The sequence below is a fragment of the Lycorma delicatula genome, chromosome 7, assembly GCF_047948215.1.
Source record: "Lycorma delicatula isolate Av1 chromosome 7, ASM4794821v1, whole genome shotgun sequence".
NCBI classification, from domain to species: domain Eukaryota; kingdom Metazoa; phylum Arthropoda; class Insecta; order Hemiptera; family Fulgoridae; genus Lycorma; species Lycorma delicatula.
This window is the reverse complement of record NC_134461.1, coordinates 122,573,524-122,596,906: the sequence shown is the minus strand read 5'-3', so window position 1 is coordinate 122,596,906 and position 23,383 is coordinate 122,573,524. Positions and strand designations below refer to the sequence as shown.

General features: G+C 29.6%; 1 protein-coding gene and 1 long non-coding RNA gene across 6 annotated transcripts in view; one reads left to right on the top strand and one right to left on the bottom strand.

Moving 5' to 3' along the window:
* Window positions 1–23,383, bottom strand: part of LOC142328414 (uncharacterized) — a 147,175-nt gene that overhangs the window by 49,402 nt on the left and 74,390 nt on the right. For 3 of the 4 annotated variants that reach the window (XR_012757266.1, XM_075372128.1, XM_075372130.1), the window contains exon 1: window positions 4,223–4,362. The exons of the other annotated variant lie outside the window; for it this stretch is intronic. The gene's annotated coding sequence lies outside the window, so the exon portion shown is untranslated. Of the gene's footprint in view, window positions 1–4,222; window positions 4,363–23,383 lie in introns of those variants that run through there. 4 annotated transcript variants of the gene reach the window in all.
* On the top strand, window positions 4,257–15,348 carry LOC142328416 (uncharacterized). 2 transcript variants are annotated; one of them, XR_012757267.1, is made up of 3 exons: window positions 4,257–4,397; window positions 7,563–7,973; window positions 15,135–15,348. It is a non-coding gene; the product is annotated as an uncharacterized LOC142328416 (long non-coding RNA). The 2 variants fall into 2 exon arrangements; XR_012757268.1 differs by lacking the exon at window positions 4,257–4,397 and adding an exon at window positions 4,541–4,843.

The window sequence follows — 23,383 nt, the reverse complement described above, 5'->3', positions numbered from 1 at the left end:
TAAAATTTAAGATCTAAGATAGGAATTAGATTAAACAACTTTTTAAGTTTTATTTAAGTATATTTATAGATGTACTTTAGGAATTTTAGATTTAATCATTCGTACAAATATAAACAAAAATAAAAGAAAGAAAAATTTTACTTTATGTTAGTTAGATCTATCTATTACATATGTATAATAATTTATTAATTAGTTTTGTAAATCATAATTTTTAATATGATACCTTTATGATAAGCCACGTTTTTAGTATAGGCATAAAGTATACTTTTTTTAAATTTTATATTGTCAGTCTGCAAGTGGATAAATTAAACCTGACTGTAAGTTAAAAATATAAGATATATTCTTGTAATTTACAACTAAAATTTATTTTAAGACTGATTAGTTTAAAATAATAATTGTTTATGTAAGTAATACAATACGATGTGCTCATTTTAGAACTTAAATGAAACATAATTGTAAAATTTCTAATAAAATTGCTATCAATATTTCACTTTTTATTCTTTAATCGACTATTGCAAGCCATATCGAAAAGGTGACATAAAGCAGAAAAATTAACCTTGCAAAACTAATGCCGACTCCAAATATCTGGGATCATTTGCTTAGCAGAAACAAAATATTACAACCTTTATGTATCTGATTTATCAAACTATGAGTCCTGGGGCAGCACCCAGAAAAAATATTATTTTATCCCAGAAATCTCATTTCTTAATACTTTCATATTTCATCTATTTAAGTAGACAACAACACATCTTTGGAAAAAAATTAACTACAATACTTTAGTAGTTGAAAAACTAAGCTTTTTTCCCAGTTTAATCCTGTCACTATTAACTAATTTCCATTCAACTGAATTCAAACATGTAATGTTTGAATATGTTTGTATAACAGGAAATTTAATTAAACATAATAATTAAATACTTTACTTACCGATCAAGTTAAACATTTGTATGTTTAAATATGTGAAATGTTTAAATACTTAATTAACACTGATACTATTATTATTAGTAATAGTATTTTAATTAGTTGATATTAATTATCGGTAATAACTGTTACTTCTAGAAACAAATATGTGACCGCCATTTTATTATTAAGAGCCCCTATTTATTAAATAATGCAATTATTGCTCACCATCATGTCTAAATGGCAGACTAATATTTGTTGTAACTTAACTTATAAAACTAATGCATATATGTATTGCCTTTTTTTGGGGGAGAAGGGTTGTGAACAACAGGAAAGATCGTTACTGACTGAACAACAAAACCAAATGAACATATAATTCAAATTTATTTAATTCTGTTTAAATTAGAACAAATAGAAAACATAAATTTAACAAACCGAATAACTTCAAAATATTCAGACACAGCATATGATTGGAAATACTCGGCTACTTTGTTATAATATTAGTAAAATTACAGTAGTATATTCAATGAAATAGAAATTTTTCCCAAGATATAACATGGTCTTTTTTGCTCACACTAAACAGATCCTAAAGCATTTACAATCAGAAAATCTGTTTTATTTAAAATGCAGATAAAATAATCATGAAATGCTAATTCGATAAACAGAAATTTTCTAGTGAGAAATTATGAATTTTTATACGCAAAGTCTGTAATTTATTATTTACAAATTTTTAATCTATCTTATAACGCGATATTTATTTTTATTTTCAAAAAACACACACATATTTTCATTTATTCTATTTTGAATGCAGAAACTTTATAAACATACTTTTGTTTTAAAAATCATCTACTATTATTAAATGAAAATTGATATTTTTAATGATTCAACATGCATTAGCATTTAGAATGGAAAGTTTATTTTAAGTAATTTTGCGCAATTACTAGATCAATTTAATTCTTTTCATACTTTAATATATCATAGGAAATATGCTTAGTATCAGGAGAAAAAAATCTAAATGTTGGAAAGCAGGTTTGGTCAGCAGGTGACTTGTGCAATTTTAAAGTCAGCAGCGTGTTATCACAGTAGTCTAACCGATCAGCAACCAGTTCTGTGAATCATCGATACATGCTCAGATGCTAATCCATTCTGTCATGAGGTTGAGTTAAGGTTACACTTTTTTGAAGAGAGGTTGGAGATAAATTACCAAGGTATGACAATACTTAAATGGATTCATATAACGCTTGGCTGAATTTATTTTTAAATGGAAATATGGTCACTATAAAGAGACTATAATACATTTTCTATGCTATAAGTCATTTGAATGATGGATGTCACCTTACAAAAAACACAATCGGTCATCTTCAACACCAGAATCACAGTTCGATTCGACTCTAATGACCATTAAGGTTAGTTTACGGTTTATTCCTAACCTTAACCCTAATCTCCCAACACAGAACAAATCAGTAAACTGAACAAATCTCAATAACTCCAAAAACTGATTACTAATCGACTAGAGTACTAACATGGTGTGAACTTACGGGTCACCCGCTATCCAAACATGCTTTCAGACATTTAGATCCTAAACATCTTCTATGTTAACATGAAAAAAACTGAAGTTGATCAATTGCTCAGAATTACCATATTTTACAACAAAAATTTCTTGAATTTAAATAATTTTAGTTATGCAATTTAATACCATCAGTAGTCAAAACAATCATATACATTAAGAAAAAGCAATAATTACAATCGTTTTATGAAACTATCTTTCTTCAACTCGTAGAGAACTCCAAAAGTCAGCACTTTCTAGTTTGGACAAACGGTTAATTATTATGGAAAATGCTTACAATTTTATAAGTTATTACATTCATAAAAGGCGTGGCATCAGACAAACTGTAAAAGTGATTCTAATTGTAATGACATTAGAAGTTCACCTGATATATACATACAAAATAGAAAATCTAATGTAACGTTAACTTAAATCAAGATAAATAGTAACAATTAAATTTATACCAACCACACCACAAAAAAGTCAAGCAAATAATTTTTAAGTCTGTAAGTGAACCGTAACTCATGTTCAACTAATAGAATCCTGTTTATTAAAAAAAATATAGTGGTAACAAAAATGTCCGAGGTGTACTCCTATCTGACTAATAACTAATTTTGAGTTTACAGCATAAAGTAAAATAGAAAACATAAATAAATATATAATTTAAATACAATAAAATATACATAAACTTATATTTAAAAAAGAGAGAAAAAAAGATTTTAAGATATCTTAAAATTTATATCTATACTATATTTTTGACAATGATCGAGTAAGCACACATATACACAGCATGAAAAAATTAAATTTTATATTCTACGTAGATATAAATAATTGTCTGTATACTTCTAAACAACCTACCTCTTCATTATCATATATGTAAAAATTAACATGTTAAAGTTGAAGGGCACAATGGTCAACACAAATTCAGGAATATGTAAAATTTGTAGAAGAAACTAGCATGTACTATTAAAATAATTTTCAATGGAATTTTCAAGGATTAAAAATAACAGAAATAAATTCATACTGCTACAAAACATTACGTACAGGTACTGTAGCACAATGTCAGCAAGTAGGCATACACCACTATATTACATGAATTATTCTTACAACAAAATAAGAATGAATTTAATTAAAATATAATATTTTTTTTTACTCTGGTAAGGTGAAATCATTTCACCATAAAATCATGTAAATGACATTAAAGTTGCAAAAGATAAAAATGTAAAAAAATTATAAATTCTTTACAAGTTATTGCTTTATAAATGTATTATGCTTTAAGTAATGATTTATAAATTTCTAACAGGGCTTAACAAAATAAATAATGAATACACGAACTTGACAACTAATAATACTGAGACGAAAAGAACGCGAAAGCGAAACGAAAAATACACCGGCAGAAACACCAAACACTTAATGTACACGAAGTTTATAATTAACCGAATAAAATAAATAAAACTTTTACTCAATACACACTTCGCACTAAATTTATAGTGTTAGGCTAGAAAATAAATTTACGTTTGGTCCATCTCACTACATTAATTACAATTAAATAATCGAAAAAATAATAATTTAAAACTCAAGTCATATTACAATCCAGGAAAAATAATAAAATTAAAAAAAATATATATCTATAAAAATATCACTGTCCAAGCAGACCAAAACTACGAATGTATTGCATCAGCCATATTTGTTCTTTACAATTCTTTTATATGATGCAATAAAATCACTTATTTAATAACTAATTAAAACAATTATGTACAATTAACGTAACGTACTCACCCACAATAACAACAGTCTAATGTAAAAACAAATACGCAGGGTAGAGCCGAGCGATGAACCTGGACGCCGAATCTCATCACAGTCAAACGGACGAGTATACGGCCCGTAACACTTTAATATACGTTAAATGTTATAGTAAAACTACAGCTTTATTAAAATAATACTTTATTTATAAGTAAGTCAATTAGCATTCAATCTGACTGAATTTAAAATAATTTTAGAAAGACAAGTTTCCACACAACATGCAGCCATCTTGTTATTGCTAGCAAGCCACGTCAAAACATTTAAAAAAAAAAAAAAAGATTGGATTTATTCAAGTCCACTACTTTCGTATACATTTTAGTACCTAAATAAGGCAAGGAGTGCGCTTTTGGTAATATCGATTATTATAAAATCGATTTGGTATCGTGCAGTTACAATCGTTGAAATTACGTGTTTGTTTACGTTCGCGTTTTATACAGTTATAATGGCATCTAACAATTCGTATAATGATGCAGTCGATGTTGAAACTGTGAAGATCTGAAAAAGCTTTTTCTCAATTTGAAGCCGGATAGGGTAGGAATGGTTGATATGAATGAGAAAGCTCGTTATCTTCACATTACTTACTACTATATGATAAATGTAATTCTAGAATATTACAATAATAAAGATTTAACCCTTTTTTTAACATTGCTTTATAAATAAAACAATTTCCAGCCTGCAAATCTTTAATTTATTACTAATTTACATTAAGATTGAAAGCAATATATTATTTCCATCACCAAAAGCGATGGTGTGAATCATTTCCATTATCTGTGCAATAGATAGATCTACTCTAACTATATGCCATATGACTATAATCAATAGTAATTATTTCACATAATATGAACTAAATAAATGAATCCTTATACTATATTAATATTAAAGAAATATAAATTACTTAGCTCATGTAACTACAATTATATATTTTTAAATTTAAGATTATTCAGCAACGTATTTTTTAGTTACAATAAAACAGTGATCACCTTGGTAGCCACCAATTTTCAGGTTGACATTTGTTATGTAAATCAATTAATTAAATTGTGACCAGTTCAAGAACACTGGTAACATGAATATAGAAAAGTAATGATACTTTAAACTGGATACAAACTGAATTTGGATGTGCATCCTGCAACATCACTAATTAGTTATAACTTAATCCATGAAATAGACAAGTTGTTAGCATCGCTGCTAATTAATTATTATAAACATTTCATGTTGGAAGTCATTCAGAACTTTAACTACATAAGTAAATAAAGTATTTAATTATTTTACTTAGCAATTAGTTAAACTTCTTATTGTTCAAATATATCTGAACATTACATACTTTACTAGTAATACTTTAATTATCGTAATAGTAATATTATTATAATATACGATCATGTAATCTTTTGTCTTAACTTTTCTATTTTTAAAAATTACAAATCACTTTTAGTAATACTACAATACATATTATTAGAATAAAAGAACTTAAGAAGCAGGCACGTGTAAACATTATACTCTCAAAACCTTTTACTAGTCTTAAAATAAAAAATATATTTTTACTGTTTAATATTAACAGAGGTCTCAACTTGAACAAGGTAATCTCTACTTTAAATGATGAAGGAAATATTTTAACTTGGAACAAGTACTATTTATTGCGATTAGATCCATAAGACCATGTGAAGGGAAGATTTTTTTGATAAATGAATAAATTTAAAAATAAACAGAAAAAATTGAAAATGTTATAAAATATTTCATTAAAAATAAATCATCAAATGTAAATTTCCAAAATAACTTGAAAGTTTTAGAAACATCTCATGAGCATAAACAGCTGAAATAATTACAAATTTTACATTTATGAAATAAAAAATAAGTATGGCTTAGTTAACGAATAGATGGCCTGTTTAAAAATGATAATTAAATGTAAACTGATAACTCAAAAAATATCTTATTTAAATTTTATAGTGATGTTAACTGCTTAAGTAATATATAACTGCTTAAGTAATAACTGCTTAAGTACTATTTAAGTGTAACTAAAAAATAATATGCAACTTAATCATATGTGTGTACACTCACCACTACACTTATTAATTACACATCCTGAAAATACATGTACGTAATAGATCTGAAATATAAAAAAAAAACATACACAGACATGTACATACAAGTTTTCTTTATGTAAATCCAACTTAAATTAAAATTTTATACATTATAATAAAGAAAAGATAACCATTATTACTTCTCAAATAAGAAGTTTTATCTATCGCTTAACAGTAATATCTTTTTACAAGTTCACATCAGGCCTTTTACATTATCTAACCTGATTCTACATTTTCAATTAAATTAGGCAGGGAAAGGTTACTATTCTGAGGCCAATTAATAATAGATTAAGTTATATACATGCAGCACATTAAAAAAAATCTGCTTTAGAACTCAAAAAAATTAATAAGTCTAGCCGATTTAATTTAGAGACTAACATAGTACAAGCAAGCAGTTAAAAACGGTTTAGCCATTCTAACTGCTTGTTCCTTTGCACTAAAATCACACTCAGAAAGACCGGCAGACAGAGAGTTATGTACACACACCTTCCATGCAAGAATAAATATAAAACAGAAATTAACTTTAATGATATTCCTATTGAAGAGCACAGAGTTGTATCATGATTATAGTTTTTTTTATTACATTCTGAAAAAAAATTTATAAATTACAACTGTACTGGAGTTTATCAAAAACCCCAAGACTTCCAATTGTTATCAAACAAAACAGTTTTGTCTTGCTGATACAGGATTAACTAATGCGGATACAAGATATATAATGTTTTTTTTTTTTTGGCTATAACTGTTTTAATTTTTATTATTAACAGCCAGGAAAGTCATGTTATACTTTGCCAGTATTTTTAAAATTATAAACACATGAAACAATATTTACGTATAAACACAATTCAAAAGGTGATGAAAATTATATGCGCCTACATTTATTTATATGTTGAACAGAGATGCAGAAAATTCAGGTTTTTTCATTTTTCGTCAGTGTTGTTGCTGATCAGCTGTTACACAATATTATGGGCAGCATTCAAGTCCAAGTAATGGTAAAATTACTTTCATTTTGATTCCGAAAGAGTACTGTAATAATTTACTAATTCAATATCCTAACCTAAGCCATATAAATGAAAGATAGTTATCTGTCATTAGTTATGAAAAACTGAATTAACTGCAATTCTCTCTAGGAGAATATCATACCCAACAATATTCTTATTCACTTTATATCTGCGAAATGTACCTGCAACAACGGGACCAAAATACTATCACAGATTTCAGGAAGCAATTCATTTGAATTTTAGTTACAGATTGGAGTGTCAATGGGTAGATAAGCTATTCTACAGAGAAAAAAAATATAAATAGCGCCAGCACTTGCCTGAATGGATCGAGGGAATCCATGATAAAGCCTTAAACAGAGGAGTATTCAAAAATTAACAATTAATCATAAAATAAAAAATGCGATCAAGTCTTTTTAATTAAAACTAATTTAATTAAGTTAAAAATAAAAATAAAGAAATCATAAAGTTTATATTACTTTATTAAAAGAGAAGGTATGGCGATCATGTCGAAAATGAAGCAAATTTTTACATTTTTAGGATTTTTTGTGAATTTTTACATTTTAGGATCCAACTAGTTGATCTAAACCAAAAAAAATCTACTTATGCGCTTTTGACCTTACTTCTCAGGACTGATCAAATGGATCTTCAAATCAGGTCAAATATTTCTTCTATATATACTGATAATTTTTTTTTTTAATTTCATTAAGGGGGTTGCAATAAAAACAATTTTGATTTTTTTCAAAGGCATTTTAGAGAAAAATGTATTAAAGTAAATTTATTACCTACAATACATATATGAGTAATCCAAAAGATCTTTTTTAAAAATCAACCCACACCTTTTAAAATTGAGATTTTGTGAAAATTAAAATTGAAAGTTTTTGTTCTTTTGCTCCAACTTCCTTCAGTTTTCAAAAAATCGTTAAAACTTATATACCATACACAGGATCATCAAGAAATGTCTATAATTTTTTTTATAAATTAGACCCTGGATCTAAAATGCAGAAAAGTCTTTTTGAAAAAATGTTTTTTCTTATTATAGGAGTTATTAAAAGGTGTTAGATTTAGAGAAAACTTTATTTAAGTAAATTTTGTTAAGCTTAACCTATATATGAATAATTTTAGAAAACCTTTCCTTAAATTTTATTCCCAACTCTAAAAGATATATAATGTTTTTTTTTTGGCTCTAACTATTTTAATTTTTATTATTAATAGCCAGGAAAGTCATGTTATACTTTGCCAGTATTTTTAAAATTATAAACACTAGAAATAATATTTACGTATAAACACAATTCAAAAGGTGATGAAAATTATATGAGCCTACATTTATGTATATGTTGAACAGAGATGCAGAAAATTCAGGTTTTTTCATTTTTCATTAATTATTATTTAAAAATCCATCAAACAAGAGTAATACTGTTTCTGTAAAAGAACATTTTTTAATTATATTTTAAATAAATGGATGGGAAATGTTTTTAAATGGTCCAGTAATTTACTAAAAATGGCAATGCAACCATTATTTCTTGTAAGCCCAAGTATTGTACTGTATTACATGAAAACATTTTGTTTCTGATTTGATAGAGGTAAATATTGTTATTATTTATGAATCTGTGACTATTCTTTTTAGCAGAGATGATTTCAAATTGCAGGCTATTATTCAAAATATTTTATGAAGTAGCTGTTGACTGATGGGGGTCAAATGGGACCCAAATTTTTTTTTGGCAATTATACTCTAAAATAAAAATAATTTTGATGATAAAATCAAATTAATTTTGATGATTTGGTTAAGGGAATCTACTGGGATGGAAATGTTTTACTAAAAATTTATGCATTTAACACTGCATAATTTTTAATGTAAAAACATCAGTTGATCAAGTAAATCAAAATTTTTTTAATGAGCATTTTGATCCTTTTCACAGTAGTACTCTAAATATTTAAATATCCTGTACAGTGTTAACCTGGGATATGCAAACTTTTCCCGGCTTTTTTAAAAATATTTTTTGAGAGAAATTATTTTCAAAGAGAATGATTCAAACATCAAATATTTTAATTCTTGGTATTTAAGGGCACTAGAGTTTTTTAATTAAAGGGATTAGGGACTCTTGCAAGAGTCCCATGGAGGAGCAAGGGGACCCAAATATATTAGACCTATTATGATTTTTAATTTTTTCTGAAAATAGAACATTTCTTGAAGAACAATTCACATGCTATGATATTTTATTTTTCCCCATGAAATCAGACAGTTGAAGGTGTTACAATGTTTTCATCTTGGTTGAAAAACCAAGAATGAAAACAGAATGTCTGACCATAAAGAATCTAATCACAAAATTTAATGGATAGCAAGTGTAGTGGATCAGTGGTTTTCTCAAAATATATATTAATCATATTATTAATATATATTAGAAGGGGTACTACCAAAGGATGAAGTTTGAAGCATAGGGAGGTGATATGTACGATTGCTATCAATCTATGAACTTTGAAAGGATTATGCTTTAAAATACTGCAGAATTTTTCACACTGGTACAGTAATACTGGACAAAATCTGTGTCTTTCTATAGCAATAAGAGAAATCTTTATAATCTTATATACTGTCATATGATAGTATATGAGAGTATGTTAACTGTCATATGACAGTATATGAGATTATTAAGTATAAATAGGCTTATCATATTTTTTTGGGTCCAACCCAGGACATATTTTTGAAATTACTTAAAAGTTTTAACAGTTTACTGAAACATTAAACTATTTTTATTCAGTTGTATTTTTCATTAGACATGACTTTTTTCAAAAATGGTTTGTTTATTTTAATTACATCATAAAATTCATAACAAGAAAATTCTAAATTAATTTTAACATTTATCAGATGTTTAAAAGTAGATACTGAAAGTCTACCCCTTTCTGCAGATCAAACATTCCCCATAATTGAAAAAATTCTCTCAACTGGAGCAGATGTCCCAGGCAAAGACATCACAAACTCACCATTTTAGAAATGTTGTAACATGAAATATCAGTCTTTTGAAACACCTTAAAAATTGCTTTCCACTTCTTTTCAGTAGTATCTGGTACTTTTTCAGAACTTGAACCACAACCTACCCTTTGGTTTTGAATTACCTGGTTCAACATGTAAGTTCATCAAGTAGATCATCAATAGTTACAAAATCTTTTATAATTCCATTAACAACCTGTGCACTCTTCTAAATCAGACCAGGCAATTTCAGTTCGTAACTTTATCCACTGAAACTTATTAACTTTGTCAAAACTGGCTTTCCACAACTCTAGGCATTCGATTTCAGAATTATAAAAATTGTCTAAGGTTGAGAAGAATTTTTGTTTTTGTTCCTGAACATCATTTTCTTTTAGAGTGCATAGCAATTCTTTGGCAGAAGATGGTATAAATCTGTGGGTTTTTCTTTCCTGAAGTTGACAAATTAATTAAGAATATATGTGAAATGCTTCTGTTGCTGTGATAGAATTAGCTTTTAATTTCAGAAATATATTATTAAACGATTGTAGAGTACCATATAAAAATTTCAAAAGCAGTTCACTTTCTAGATTTCCAAAAAAATCAAATAATAATTTTGGGCATTTGTGACAAGATAAGTATGATTTTAGGCCATCAAAAATGGAAAGAATTCTTTCTATTGCAGGTATCAAACTAAGGAACCTCGTACTGCTATGAGATAGTACTTTTTGTAATCTGTTTCCAAAAATTCACAGAATTCTTTAAGTTATATGTGAAAATATAAGTTATAGTGCATATATGTGAAAATATTTATAAATTTTTATTACAATAACTTCTACGTCCAGGAGTGTTTGTATTGAATTGTGTACAATGTGGGCTGAATAACCAATTCCTAAAATAGGTCTATCTAAATCACTTTGAACTTTTCTGAACAGATTTTCTTCACATTCCTTCTCCTCACACCACCAAAATTACTATTAGTGTTATCAGCAGTATAACAAATCAACCTTTCTCCAAGTTTGTATTTTTTCACACACTGCAAAAGATACAGAGTCTAAATTTGAGCAGTTTCACCTGACACTTCATCAAAATTTAAAAGTTTAACTTGATTCCCTCCTCCAGACTGAAATATCGTACAAAATTGGAACAAATTTTATTTCACTTCTGTTTGAGCTATCCATCATTACTGTTACATAATTAATGAATTTCCAAAGAACTCAACATATCAAATAAATGGTGAAACAATAATGGTTAACAATAATTGGCTCGGTTTTGGTTCTAGCAGATGAAAATTTTGAGTCATATAACTTTTTAACCGGTTTAGATGTGCAGTCTGATGTTTTGAAACCGAGTTTGTGTCTAGCAGTGTGGTATGAAATTATAGCTTCTTTAACAGCACACTAGATCACTCTTATTGTTATTCCCATTTTTGGCTTTAAAAAAAATCTCATGTTTGCTGAAGCAGTACCATTAATAGCACTCCTATGGTTAGCTGTTTTCACATGGTCTTCAATATCACCCTTTCCTTTATGTGCAACAGAAAATTCTCCAGTACATAGTGTGCAATAAACACATTCATTGTTACTGTCATTACACAATTTCATGTAATTGTATGACTGGCAAAGTCAAACTGAACACAATGCTAAAATCTTGGAAAGAGATTTTGCTTGATATCACCAAGTGCAATGAGAAATTAGATTTTGCAGAGAAAAAAATAATTCCTCATCTCATCTCGCTGAACTGGGAGGGCTATTCAGAAATTAACTTCTGGTCCTTGGTATTGAGTGAAGGAATGGGGATAGTGATTCTATCTTTGTACAGTTGAATAACCCAATTCAGTGAGGTTTTATAGTAGTGTTACTGGAAATATCGCTCTCTTGTTTGTTCTTGTAAAACTATCATTCAAAATGGCTGCTGTTTAGAAAATCTCATTGATTGTGAAGTGTGTGTGGACCTCATCCATTTCCTTTATGCAAAAAACTTGTCAGATGTTGAAATTCATCGTGAATTTTCTGCAGTATATGGAAGAATATCATGAGTGACAGTGAAGTAAGACAGTGGTGCTATATGTTTTGAAAAGGTTGAAGAAACATTCAAGACAATGAAAGAAGTGATTAACTCTGCACTTCTTGTAAGCACCTGCAATTATTATTGTCAATGTGAAAATTTGAGAAAATCATCAATAACAGAGTTATCTGAATTTTTTCCTTGCATATTGCAAAAGTGCTGTAAAATTGTAACTGATATGTTAGGCTTTACAAATTTTGTGCTTTGCTAGGTGCTTAAGCTTCTTTCTGACTAACGCACAAAAAAGAGAATGAGGTCACCCACTAATCTTCCTTCACCGTTGCTGTAACGAGAAGGATGAAATCCTTGACCTCATTGTAACAGGTGATGTGACATTGGTTAAATTTGTTAACATGGAAACAAAAGCTTAATCAATACAGTGGGGGCACCAGTTCTCTAAAACCCGTAAAGACACGTCAAACACTTTTTTCTTAAAAATTGATGGCATCAGTTTTTTGGAATCGTGAAGGTGTGATATTGGTTGATTTTATGTAAAGAGTTATGACAATGCTGAAACTTATCGTGAGTTGTTACAGAAATTGAGAAGGACTGTACAGCATGCTGAGTTCAGGCATTGTTTTTCTTCACAACAACGCTTGTCCACATACTGCAGTGCACACTCAACGCCAAATTGACAATTTCAAGTGGGATTTGTTTAACCATCCTTTGTACAGCCCCGATTTGGCTCCCAGTGATTTTTCCCAAAAATAAAGAAATCAGCAACACAGTATTTTGAAAATGATGATTTGAAAAACAGTGTTACTACCTGCTTAATTCACAGACAGCAAAGTTTTATGATGAGGATATTTTACAACTTGTTTACAGATATGAAAGTGCCTTAATTCAGATGGCAGTTATGTAGAAAAGTAGTTGTAAGATGTACATGAGAAATCGTTTTTCATTTATCAGTTTGTGTTTTTTTATTAACGAATCAGAAGTTACTTTCTGAATAGCCTCCACAGTTAGTCATTGCCTGTAGATAGAATGTATGTAACAAATACTGGTAAAAAAGCAGTGTAATGAGTACGCAACCACATATTGTACATAATAAGCTATGATGAATTGACTATACTTTATTGCCATGAAAATTGTCAGTGTGTGATAGTTGCCTTAACATGTTATTTGTTGTTTGAATTGTGGTTAATGCAGTTAGTGCATGATTTTTTCATATTATTATAACAATCTGGACAGTAGATTTAACTGAAATAGATTTATTTATTGTTAAGGTGTTTTTATTTTCTAACATAACCTCATTTACTTTAACAATTTTTTGAATAAAAGGAGCTTATCCATTCCCATTTTTTTTTTTTACCATTATAATGTCTTCCCCTTTTTAAATAATTTAACATTCTTCTTTACCAAAAATTTAAATACTTGTTTCAATAAATTCTGAATATAGCATTCTTTTGATTTTGATGCTCAGGTTGTAAAAACCTTTTCGCTGTCTACTCTTTGAAAAAGAAAATATATATCATGATTTCATTTGACGATCCTATTCTTTCTAATTACTGCTCATCATATCCATGGTCAATTTTAATATTGATCCTGCTCATCAACATACCTTATTAATAAATTTAATTTTGCAAGCTGTCTGCCTATTTTTCCTTCTCTTCATTGCTCATCTCTAATGTATGGAGAATTATAGGGTTGTAGTATCACTTTTTTATAAATACCTTCTATGAATTGATTCTTTGTAATTGTTGCCAGATTCCTCTGATGGCACTTGGTACCTTATAACAACCTTGTAGCTCAGAAAAGGGGTGTTTGGGATTTTGTAATGGTGTTCCTGAAAAGTGCAATTTGTGCATTTGATGTGGTAACCCTGAAAACGGCTGCTGAGTTCAGTTGCCGGTCTCTGGTGATGTTGGTTGGTTCAGCTGGTGGGGCGTTGCAGCTCATTTATTGGAATCAGACTGAGCTTCTCCTCAGTGACAGTTTGTTCTCCAATACTGTGTGGCTCCCAGTGCTCACAGTGTTGGGTCAGCATCTGTTGTTGTCACCACTATGTATCCTGGCTGTAGTAGGCTTTGTTGTGCTAGGCCAGTGGGAATGTGTTCGTCTGCTGGGTGATCCCATGATGGGCCGGCTCCTGCTGGTAAACCTGTTAGTCAGGCTGCCAGCAAGAGTGCTTGAAGCCTGGCAGGGTGGGGCAGAAATGTGCCGTCTGCTCCTAGTGACTTGGTGGGCCGACCAGGCCTGTTGCTGAGGTGGGGATGTTGGCATCCCATCAGCAGATCTCCTAGCCCCACATTGGGCTGGTCAGGAAACATTTTCCATCTTTTTCTTCTCTCCCTGGTGGGAATTCAAGAGTAAATGCTTTCACCTTCCTGCATTGCTGTTTACATAGCTGCCAGTGCTTGGTGGGGAAGGCCAGATTGGTGGATGCGGGGGTAGCCATGTGTTTTTGACATTGACATAGAACTGGCTACTGCTGCACTTGCCAACATGAAGCAAAGTATGCGGCAACATAATAAGACTTATGCCTGCAAGGCCCTCATATATATCTTTCAATTTTTTCCACTTTCTTCAACTACAGCAAAATACTGTTAAAAAGTTTTACAATTTGTGGTTGTTTTGTTAAAAATCATCATTCACTTTTGGATCATTCAATTCTTTGTTGTTATTACCATGCTTTATAACCTTGCATCATCTTTTTACATGTATAGCATCTGAATTGACTGTATAAAAGAAGAAAAGCTAGTTTTTCAATAGCATTTTTACTGAAATATGTTTTTTAAATAATTATTAATCAGTTATATATATATATATATTTTTTTTTTCTTTTACAGGTATGGCCATTAATTAAATTCCAGTTTCACCAACCAGTTACTCAGTTGGAATATTTTACTTCGGTTAATTTTAAATATATTCTTAACATAATTTTTAAAGTCTAAATACATGGAAGTTAATTTCAGTTGACTAAATTTGAAATTCATTTTATTTATTTTACAACCTTGTTTGTGTAAATTTAATGAACCAACTTAAATAAACAAATAAACCTTTTTCTAATACGTTTTATTATTTATGCAGCTTTTTATACCTAAGTTCAAATGTTTTCAAACTTCTAAAGATTGTTTTTATACGGTTAAAATTATTAATGATTTGAATTCTTAACAGGATTATGAAAATAATTTTGATTTTATAAAAAAATTATTTATCAGTTTAGATCATCATCAGTTCAATCGGTTCTGTTCTCATGTGATATCTTATGTGTGAGAAATTATTTTATCCCTTGTACATGCTATAAGTAACACATGGGCACTTGTATTCATTAAGCCCTAATCAACAACAAATAAAAACAATTTTATTATTCATTGCTTGCTTATTTTATTTATAAAAAACTTTTCATTAGCCATAATTAGTGGCCATTAATTTAGTGTTGTGTAAATTTGTAATTCTTTAGGTTGTAAAATAATCATCTGATAACCACTGACTGGTAAGATACTAGACTAAAGGAATGATATCCAAAGATACTAACAAACGTAAAATTAGACTTGCTTCAGATTTATATTCAGATGAAGTAAAATACAAGGTGTAAACAAAAAATATCCAATCTTGGCTCATAAAAACAAAAATAGTTAACATAGTTCAGTGACTTTTTTCCCTTCAAATTAGACTCCTTTTGATGTAACAGTTTTATCCCAGCAATGTTTTTATTGTTGGAAGCTTTTTCCAAAGTCATTTTAAGTGAACCAATAACTCATTTTGCTGCATTTCTTTTGATCTCTTCTCTGTCTTCAAGACTTCTTTCCTCTAAGCAGAATTTTAAACATAGGACGGTGCATAGCCAAAAATCACAGGGAGCCATGTCTGGTGATTAAGGAGTCTGCTGAAGTAGTTTGATCTTGTGTTTTGGCAAGAATCTCTGGGTAAGTTGTGATGCAAGGGCTGGAATATTGTCGTGATGAATTTTCCCAAAGCTGTAGTTTCTTGCATCGAACAGCAATTCTTAGCCTACGAAGAACAGTTATGTAATAGTAATAGTACTCTTCATTGACAGTTTGTTCTAGAGGAGCACACTTGTGATGAGCTGTGCCGTGATGTAAAAAAAATTTCAACATGACCATGAACTGAAAAAAAAGCAGAGCTCCTACCTTCCAAACTACTGGAAAGGCATCTATTGCAGGGAAACGTCAAAACATCTGTTTATCGCAATTGTGAAAAACATTTACTATATTCGTTTCTTCAAAGTTTAATATGACCTTTGCCACAGACATTGATGGAATTGATGGATTATGAAATCTGAAATGTGAACATAAACCAAAACAATGGCGATTGTTTATAGATGCTTCCAAGTCCAGTTTGAAAGTAATTCTACTTCATATAGGAAATTTTCTTCCAATTGTACATATTTTCCATGCTATAAATATGATGGAGTCATGCGAGAAAATTTTATATAGATACTATTTTAAGTTTAACAATATTGGGACTACAAATGTAAGATATGTTTCACTATATTAAAATTTATGAACAGTAAAAGAAATTTAAATTTCATAAAATAAATATTAGAAATGGGTGCAGATGTTAATGTAACATATGACCATGTAGGAAATTCAATATTACTTACTGCTAGCAGTAAGTAATTTTTTTAGCGGTGATGATATCGACGTTATTTAATTGTTGATTGATTCTGGTGCAGATACCAATGCTGAAAATTGTTCTTGGGAAAAATGTTTAATGAAATTACCATTTAATGCAGATCAAGATTTGTGTTAAAAACTAAATGAAGGAAGACTGGATGATATTGATGAAAGCAGAGATGCTTCATCAATAAAAAAATTATCATTCACTTTGATGAACGAATTAAACAATGATTGCTGGTATTTCTACTATTAAAGAATGTGTAGATAGTAATGTTGTTTGTGTTGAAGGTGATGCTACTAATATTTTTAATGAATCTTTGTTAGAATATCTAATGAAGTTATCAGCGGCACTGGTACGTGAATGATAGAATGATGCAGAATTATCATGATTAGTTTAATTCAAGCATTAAAAAGTTTTTTTCCAGTAAATATTTTTAATCAAATTTACTTGCTTCTAGTTCATTCGAAATTAAATTATGGATTTCATTGCTGGGGCTTAGTCTACATCACTTATTAATATCTGATTATAATTTTGAAAGAAGTTATTGTACAGGTAATGTGTGGTGTGATAGAACATTATTTACTTTTTTTTTTTTTAGAAAATATCTTTGTTTTCCATTAGATTTCTTTCTTTATAAGGTGCTTCTAATCTTTTACAAAAGAAGTGGTAATGTCCGAGTGGTGATAGCTAAGGGTGAAAGCTATTATATAACTAGCAGATTTTTACAGAAAATATTACTGTTCCTAGGCCTTACTGTATACTGTATAAAATAATTTTCTTTTTCTAACACCTAAGTTCTTTAGTTTACTGCCTGGTAATGTAAGAAGCACCTGTAACCTGAATCAATTTAAATTTAACTTAAAGGAATAGAATTTCTGCTTAGCAATCGATGAGGTGGAAGTGTTGTATTCAGTGGTAATTTAGTCATGAAAGTTACCAATTTTAAATCTAAATGGGATCTTAATATACTTATATTCATACCTGGTTGGCAACAATATTTTGTTGTGTGTTTAAGTGTGTATGTGAGAGAAAAAAGATAACTGAAGAAAACTGGGTGTGTGTAGGAAGTTATTATTTTATTTTACTGTTTTTCTAATTAAAATTGTAAGCTTTTGCTTTGCAGGTAATATATTTTCATATGCAATTACAGTGATATCTTTTATCGGAATATTAATTTATTTACATATTAATGTGATTAAATATCAGTGCGACCTAAATTAATTACCTAAGTGCTTTATATTTTATATAATGCATTATATTGTATTACTTGTCTTTTGTGTATACGTATTGTATTCATGTTGCAGTTGAGAATAAATAAATTAAATTTGTTATTAGTAATGTCTTGTATTTGAAAAATGCTTCAGTGCTGGCAAATATTTTTTTTTTCGCTAGCGTATATGGAACAAACCATACAAGATATTGGGTATAATATGTAAATGGAAAAACCTTAATTAGCACAAGATAGAACTGTCTGGAGGAGGAAGACTACTGCAAACAAATCCTAGGATTAATTACTATAAGAAGACATTTTATATTTGTACTACTATCTTACAGCAATTCTATTATTATAGATTGTATTATTATTAATTTTTTTTTTGTTTTCTGGAATATCCTGTTAATTTGATATAAAAAATAAATAATTCTGAACAAAGACTTAAGAAAAGTGACAGATTCTGAATCAACTTTTAGATAAGCGGGATAAAGGACCATCAAAAAGTTGAAAGTTTTTTTTTGTTAGTTATATAAACTGCTCTAGCAATTAAAAAAGTCAATTGTTGCGATAAATAATAAAATTACAAGAGCATCCAATGGGATAGAACTTTATATTATTTAACTTTGGTAATCTGTAGGAGAAACTGGTTTATTAAATTTGGTTTCAGCCATTGGCATAATACCTTACTTCTTTGTTTATAACCAGTTTCTAGGCTGCTACTATTTTCTGTACATAGATATCGCCCACATGTAGGTACTTCTACTGTGAAATATGAGCTTCACCGGTTTCAAAGAAATGGGTAGTCACTCAGACCTCAGTAGACCAAAAGAACTCTACTGAAATCAAATATAGACCTAAGTATTAAAAAGAGATTCTTTAAATTATTTGTATGGAGTGTAGCAGTTCATGATAGTGAAAGGTAAATAGATAAAAAGAGGGAAAAATAGATACCTTTGAAATGTGCAATTACAGGAAAACGTTTATAATAAGGTAAGTCTAATACTAGATAAATCCAAACTGAAAAGGTGTTAAGATGAATAAGAGATGATCAAATTTGTGACAGTTTTGAAAAACTATGTTAGCTAGGGTCACATATTAAATAATCTACGTTTAGTTAATTTTATGATTAAACTTTGTAACATGTAGAAGGTAAAAAACTGGATAAATAAAACATAATTTAGGATGTAGTTGTGATAAATATGTTGAGGTTAAGAGTTAACACAAAACAAAGTGAAATGGGGTCAGGTGTGTTTTTAATAGCCCTTGGTCCGTGGCGGTTGAGGCACAAGGGTGCATGGAATTAGTGAATATCTTGTAGTTTCCATTAACAACTATTTGCATGTCAGACAACTGGACACGGAACAGGGGACTATGCAGTTCGAGATAGATAGCAACCAAATGTGTTTCTGTATACTACTCAAATATATCTGTCTGTGTATGTAATATGAGAGAGAGATATTTTATGCTTAAGGGGAACAGGCATGACAATTTTGGTTGTAAAAATCAATTTTCAATTATATGAATTGTTTTTAGATTCTCAGTTTAATTTATATGAATTGAATTAACTCATATTATGTCCAAAAATATATTCAAAATATAAAAAAACTCATATTTTTTTATTTGTCACAGCTGCTACATAGAACATAATACTGAGACTTTACTAATTTTTATTTATTTAAACTGTGCTCTAGTTATTGAAAAACTTGGTGTAGTGTAATAAAGCAAAAATATAGGGTAGCCAGCCTCCGTGGTGCGAGTGGTAGCGCCTCAGCCTTTCATCTGGAAGTCCTGGATTCGAATTCCGGTCAGGCATGGCATTTTCACACACGCTACAAATCATTCATCTCCTCATCCTCTGAAGCAATACCTAACGGTGGTCCTGGAGATTAAAGAAAAAAAGTATATGTAGGGTAGGGTGCAAATTGTGCTTGTAAAAAAACCAGTACCACTTGCTATAGCCAAAGTTGTTAAGCCTGTGTTAAAGATTTGGCAGATAATTTGTTGTTCCTGAAGAGGATAATCCAAATGACCAGTCATATGGTGAAGGGATACACTAAAACAAGATAAGCAGCCGCTTTTAATTCACGTTTTCCATAAATTAGATTTTTTTAACTTTCTGTACCCTTTTCATGAGAACCATTCAACTTGGAAAATGAAATTTTCTGAGGAACTATGTAATGTATTAGTACAGCTAGTTATACTTTTTTTGACATGTAATCTTTTTCAGTCTTAGTATAATGATGCTAACAATTCCAAAAAACTGATAAATAGTTTTAGAAAATTTAAATTTAGTAATATGAAAAAGTATAAGCTGATGTGATAAAGTTGTATTTAAATGTGGGAAAAATTTCAAAGCTGTAGTTTCTACTAGATGCGATAGGGGAATTTGAAATTGATAAATTTAATATTAAGATTCTATCTCCAAAGGCAGATAGAGCAAAAAAACCTATTTCAATTTTAAGAGGGAGGAGTTGATTTTTTGGGAAGATTTTTTTAAAATTATTTGTATATGAATTGTAGGTAATAAATTTTCTTTCATAATGTTCTCTTTAAAATGCCTCCGAAAAAAAAAATCGAAATTGTTTTTTTCACAATATCCCACTACCACTTTAACGAATTTTGAAAAAATGAACACGATTACTGCCTCATATATAGAAATATTTGTATCCTCTATTTTTCAAATTCTTATAAAAGTAAAACTACTTTTACTAGGATTAGAACTTCTGAGCCTTCAGCGAACCTCTGCTGTTAAACAAATGAATTACGATGACGAGTTTACCACTTGACGAGTAAATTCAATTCCATTACTTACCTTTTTACTACTAATCATTATATAACTGGAAAACATATATTGAAGTTTGTAAAAGTTGAAGCATAAACTAGCGCCATATAATGAGTGGTAGAACTAAATATAATGAAACTGTGCATGCGCAAAGGTAAGTAAGAGTAGAGATAAAACCACGTTTTAAACCGATGCATAGAAGTGCTTATGTATTTTGAACACTGATCTCTATATAAAATTTCTATAACTGTCCGTAAATTTCTGCTTGTGTTGCGTAAATGACCGTTCTTTTGGTTATCTGACTTTAGTAAAATAAACATCCTTACCATTACGATTATAGTCGCGCAAGCGTACAATGGTTTTATTTAGTTCACAGCCGCTCATTCTGCGGCGCTGAAGTATGCTTCAACATTGAAAACTTTGTAGTTTACGCCGTAAGGATCCCCTATTCAGTTATATAGAGATCAGTGCTTTTTACTCATATGGGGATACGTATCGAAAGTGTTCGAATAAAAATTATTGATTACACCCTTGAATCACAAAATTGTCATCTCAACTCTACCCACCACGCTCAGATTCTCAACTATGAATTGGATAGGCGATAAGATATCAAAAAGTAGCGGCTCGTAATTAAAATTAGTAAGGGGTGCTGCTCCAGAAAATGTTTTTCTAGGCCTTTTCAAGGCCATGGTTAAATCTTTCTGTACGATAAAAGAACCAAAAAAATGAATCAAATAGAATAGCAGGAAGCAGAATAATAATCTAATTCTAAACTTTATCACATTCAAGAATATAGTGCACGGATTTTAAGCACAATGTGCTTAAAAGCCGTATTTGATTTAACCGTATAAATAATAAAATGTCAATACAGATAATATTTTTTTAGTATTATCAGATAACTTAATAAAATGTCCGCTTAAAAACACTATAGTCCGATGGTGCTTAATTTAAATTTCTATGTACAGAGAAAAAATTCTTATTAATTTTTACTAATTAACTACTCTTTCGCCCTACCAGCGTGTTTTTGGACAGATTTGGCAATCAAAGAGCCCTTGCTTTCCGCCATCTTCTGATCAGAACTGAAAAAACAACTAAATCGTTTTCATATTCCTGGGCGGGCAACCCGGACATTTGGTCGGGGCGCCAAAATTTGGAAGTGGCATTTTGGCTGTAAATTTGAGAAAAATATTGATGTGTTAAATACCAAATTAATAGAAAATTTCACTTATCGATTTTTCGTTCGCTAAAAATTTACAGTGCGTAGCGTATTTATATTGTTTATGTCTATAAGCTAAAAATATTTACACTATTAGCATTCTTCTTCAAACAGTTTTAAATTTGAATTTGGTGTTTCCTTTTCAATTTGAGGGTCCTTTATTCCTTTTATAAAAGAGATATGAGGTATTCTAACACAAGCTTTTTATTCTACTAAATATCTGTACCCCTGCTTTAACATTATTATGAGTAAAATTTCCTTCTTAATTCTTATCTTTTGTTTTTTACTTAAAACAAAAAAAATATTCCATAATAATTTTATTTTAAGATAAAAGAGAATAATGAAAATAAAAGATATATTGTAATTACACAAGTTGCGAGAGATTGATTAAAACAGGAATTGTGATTTACTGTTTACACAAACATATGTTATTTTGTTTCTTGAAATCGCATTAAAATTTCTTAATTTTAAATTTTATCAATTCACCAATTAAAAAAAAAAAACACTTCAGAAGGAAATTGGAATTTCCTTCTAAACATTACTTTTTTGGTAAATCTTTTTTCTAATTATATAATTAGGAAGTTGTTATGATTATATTACACAACTTTTGTGTCGTACTTTTTTCAACTTATTAAATTATTTAAAAAAATTGCATATATTTATTAAAGTATTATTAAATATTAACGATTTACTATGCCCTTTCTTCTTCTTCATGTTAATCCTTTATTCAAAAATAAAATGTCTTAAATGTAGTATATCGCTAATTTTTTCATTATAGATAACGTTTTTAACGTATGCCCGTAGAAAAAAGTCTAGGGTCGTCAAATCTGGGCTTTTCGGAGGCCCTACCGATCCAACGATTAGAAACTTTTCACCGAAAGCGGTCGAACGCCTAGGCTAAAGTGGTGGGGGGGGGGGGCGAACCGTCTTGTAAAAAACATTACAGCAACGTTACTTTCCTGTTCGATTCGGTGGACTTGCGGGAAAACGTATAGTTGTAACACGTCTAAATAAACATTCCCTATGACGTAGCGCTGTGCACGTATGCTGACGGCCGGTTTACCGCGCTGTTAACTATCTAACTGTGGCAATGTACTGCGGTGATTACCAGACTGTGCGCCGCGGTGCCCTGTCCTTTTCACTACGGCGCCGCGAAATATTGTAAAAGCTTCATAATTAATTGAACCAAGACGTTTATAATGATTAATTTAACGTTAATAAAGTAAAAAAAATAAAGTACACG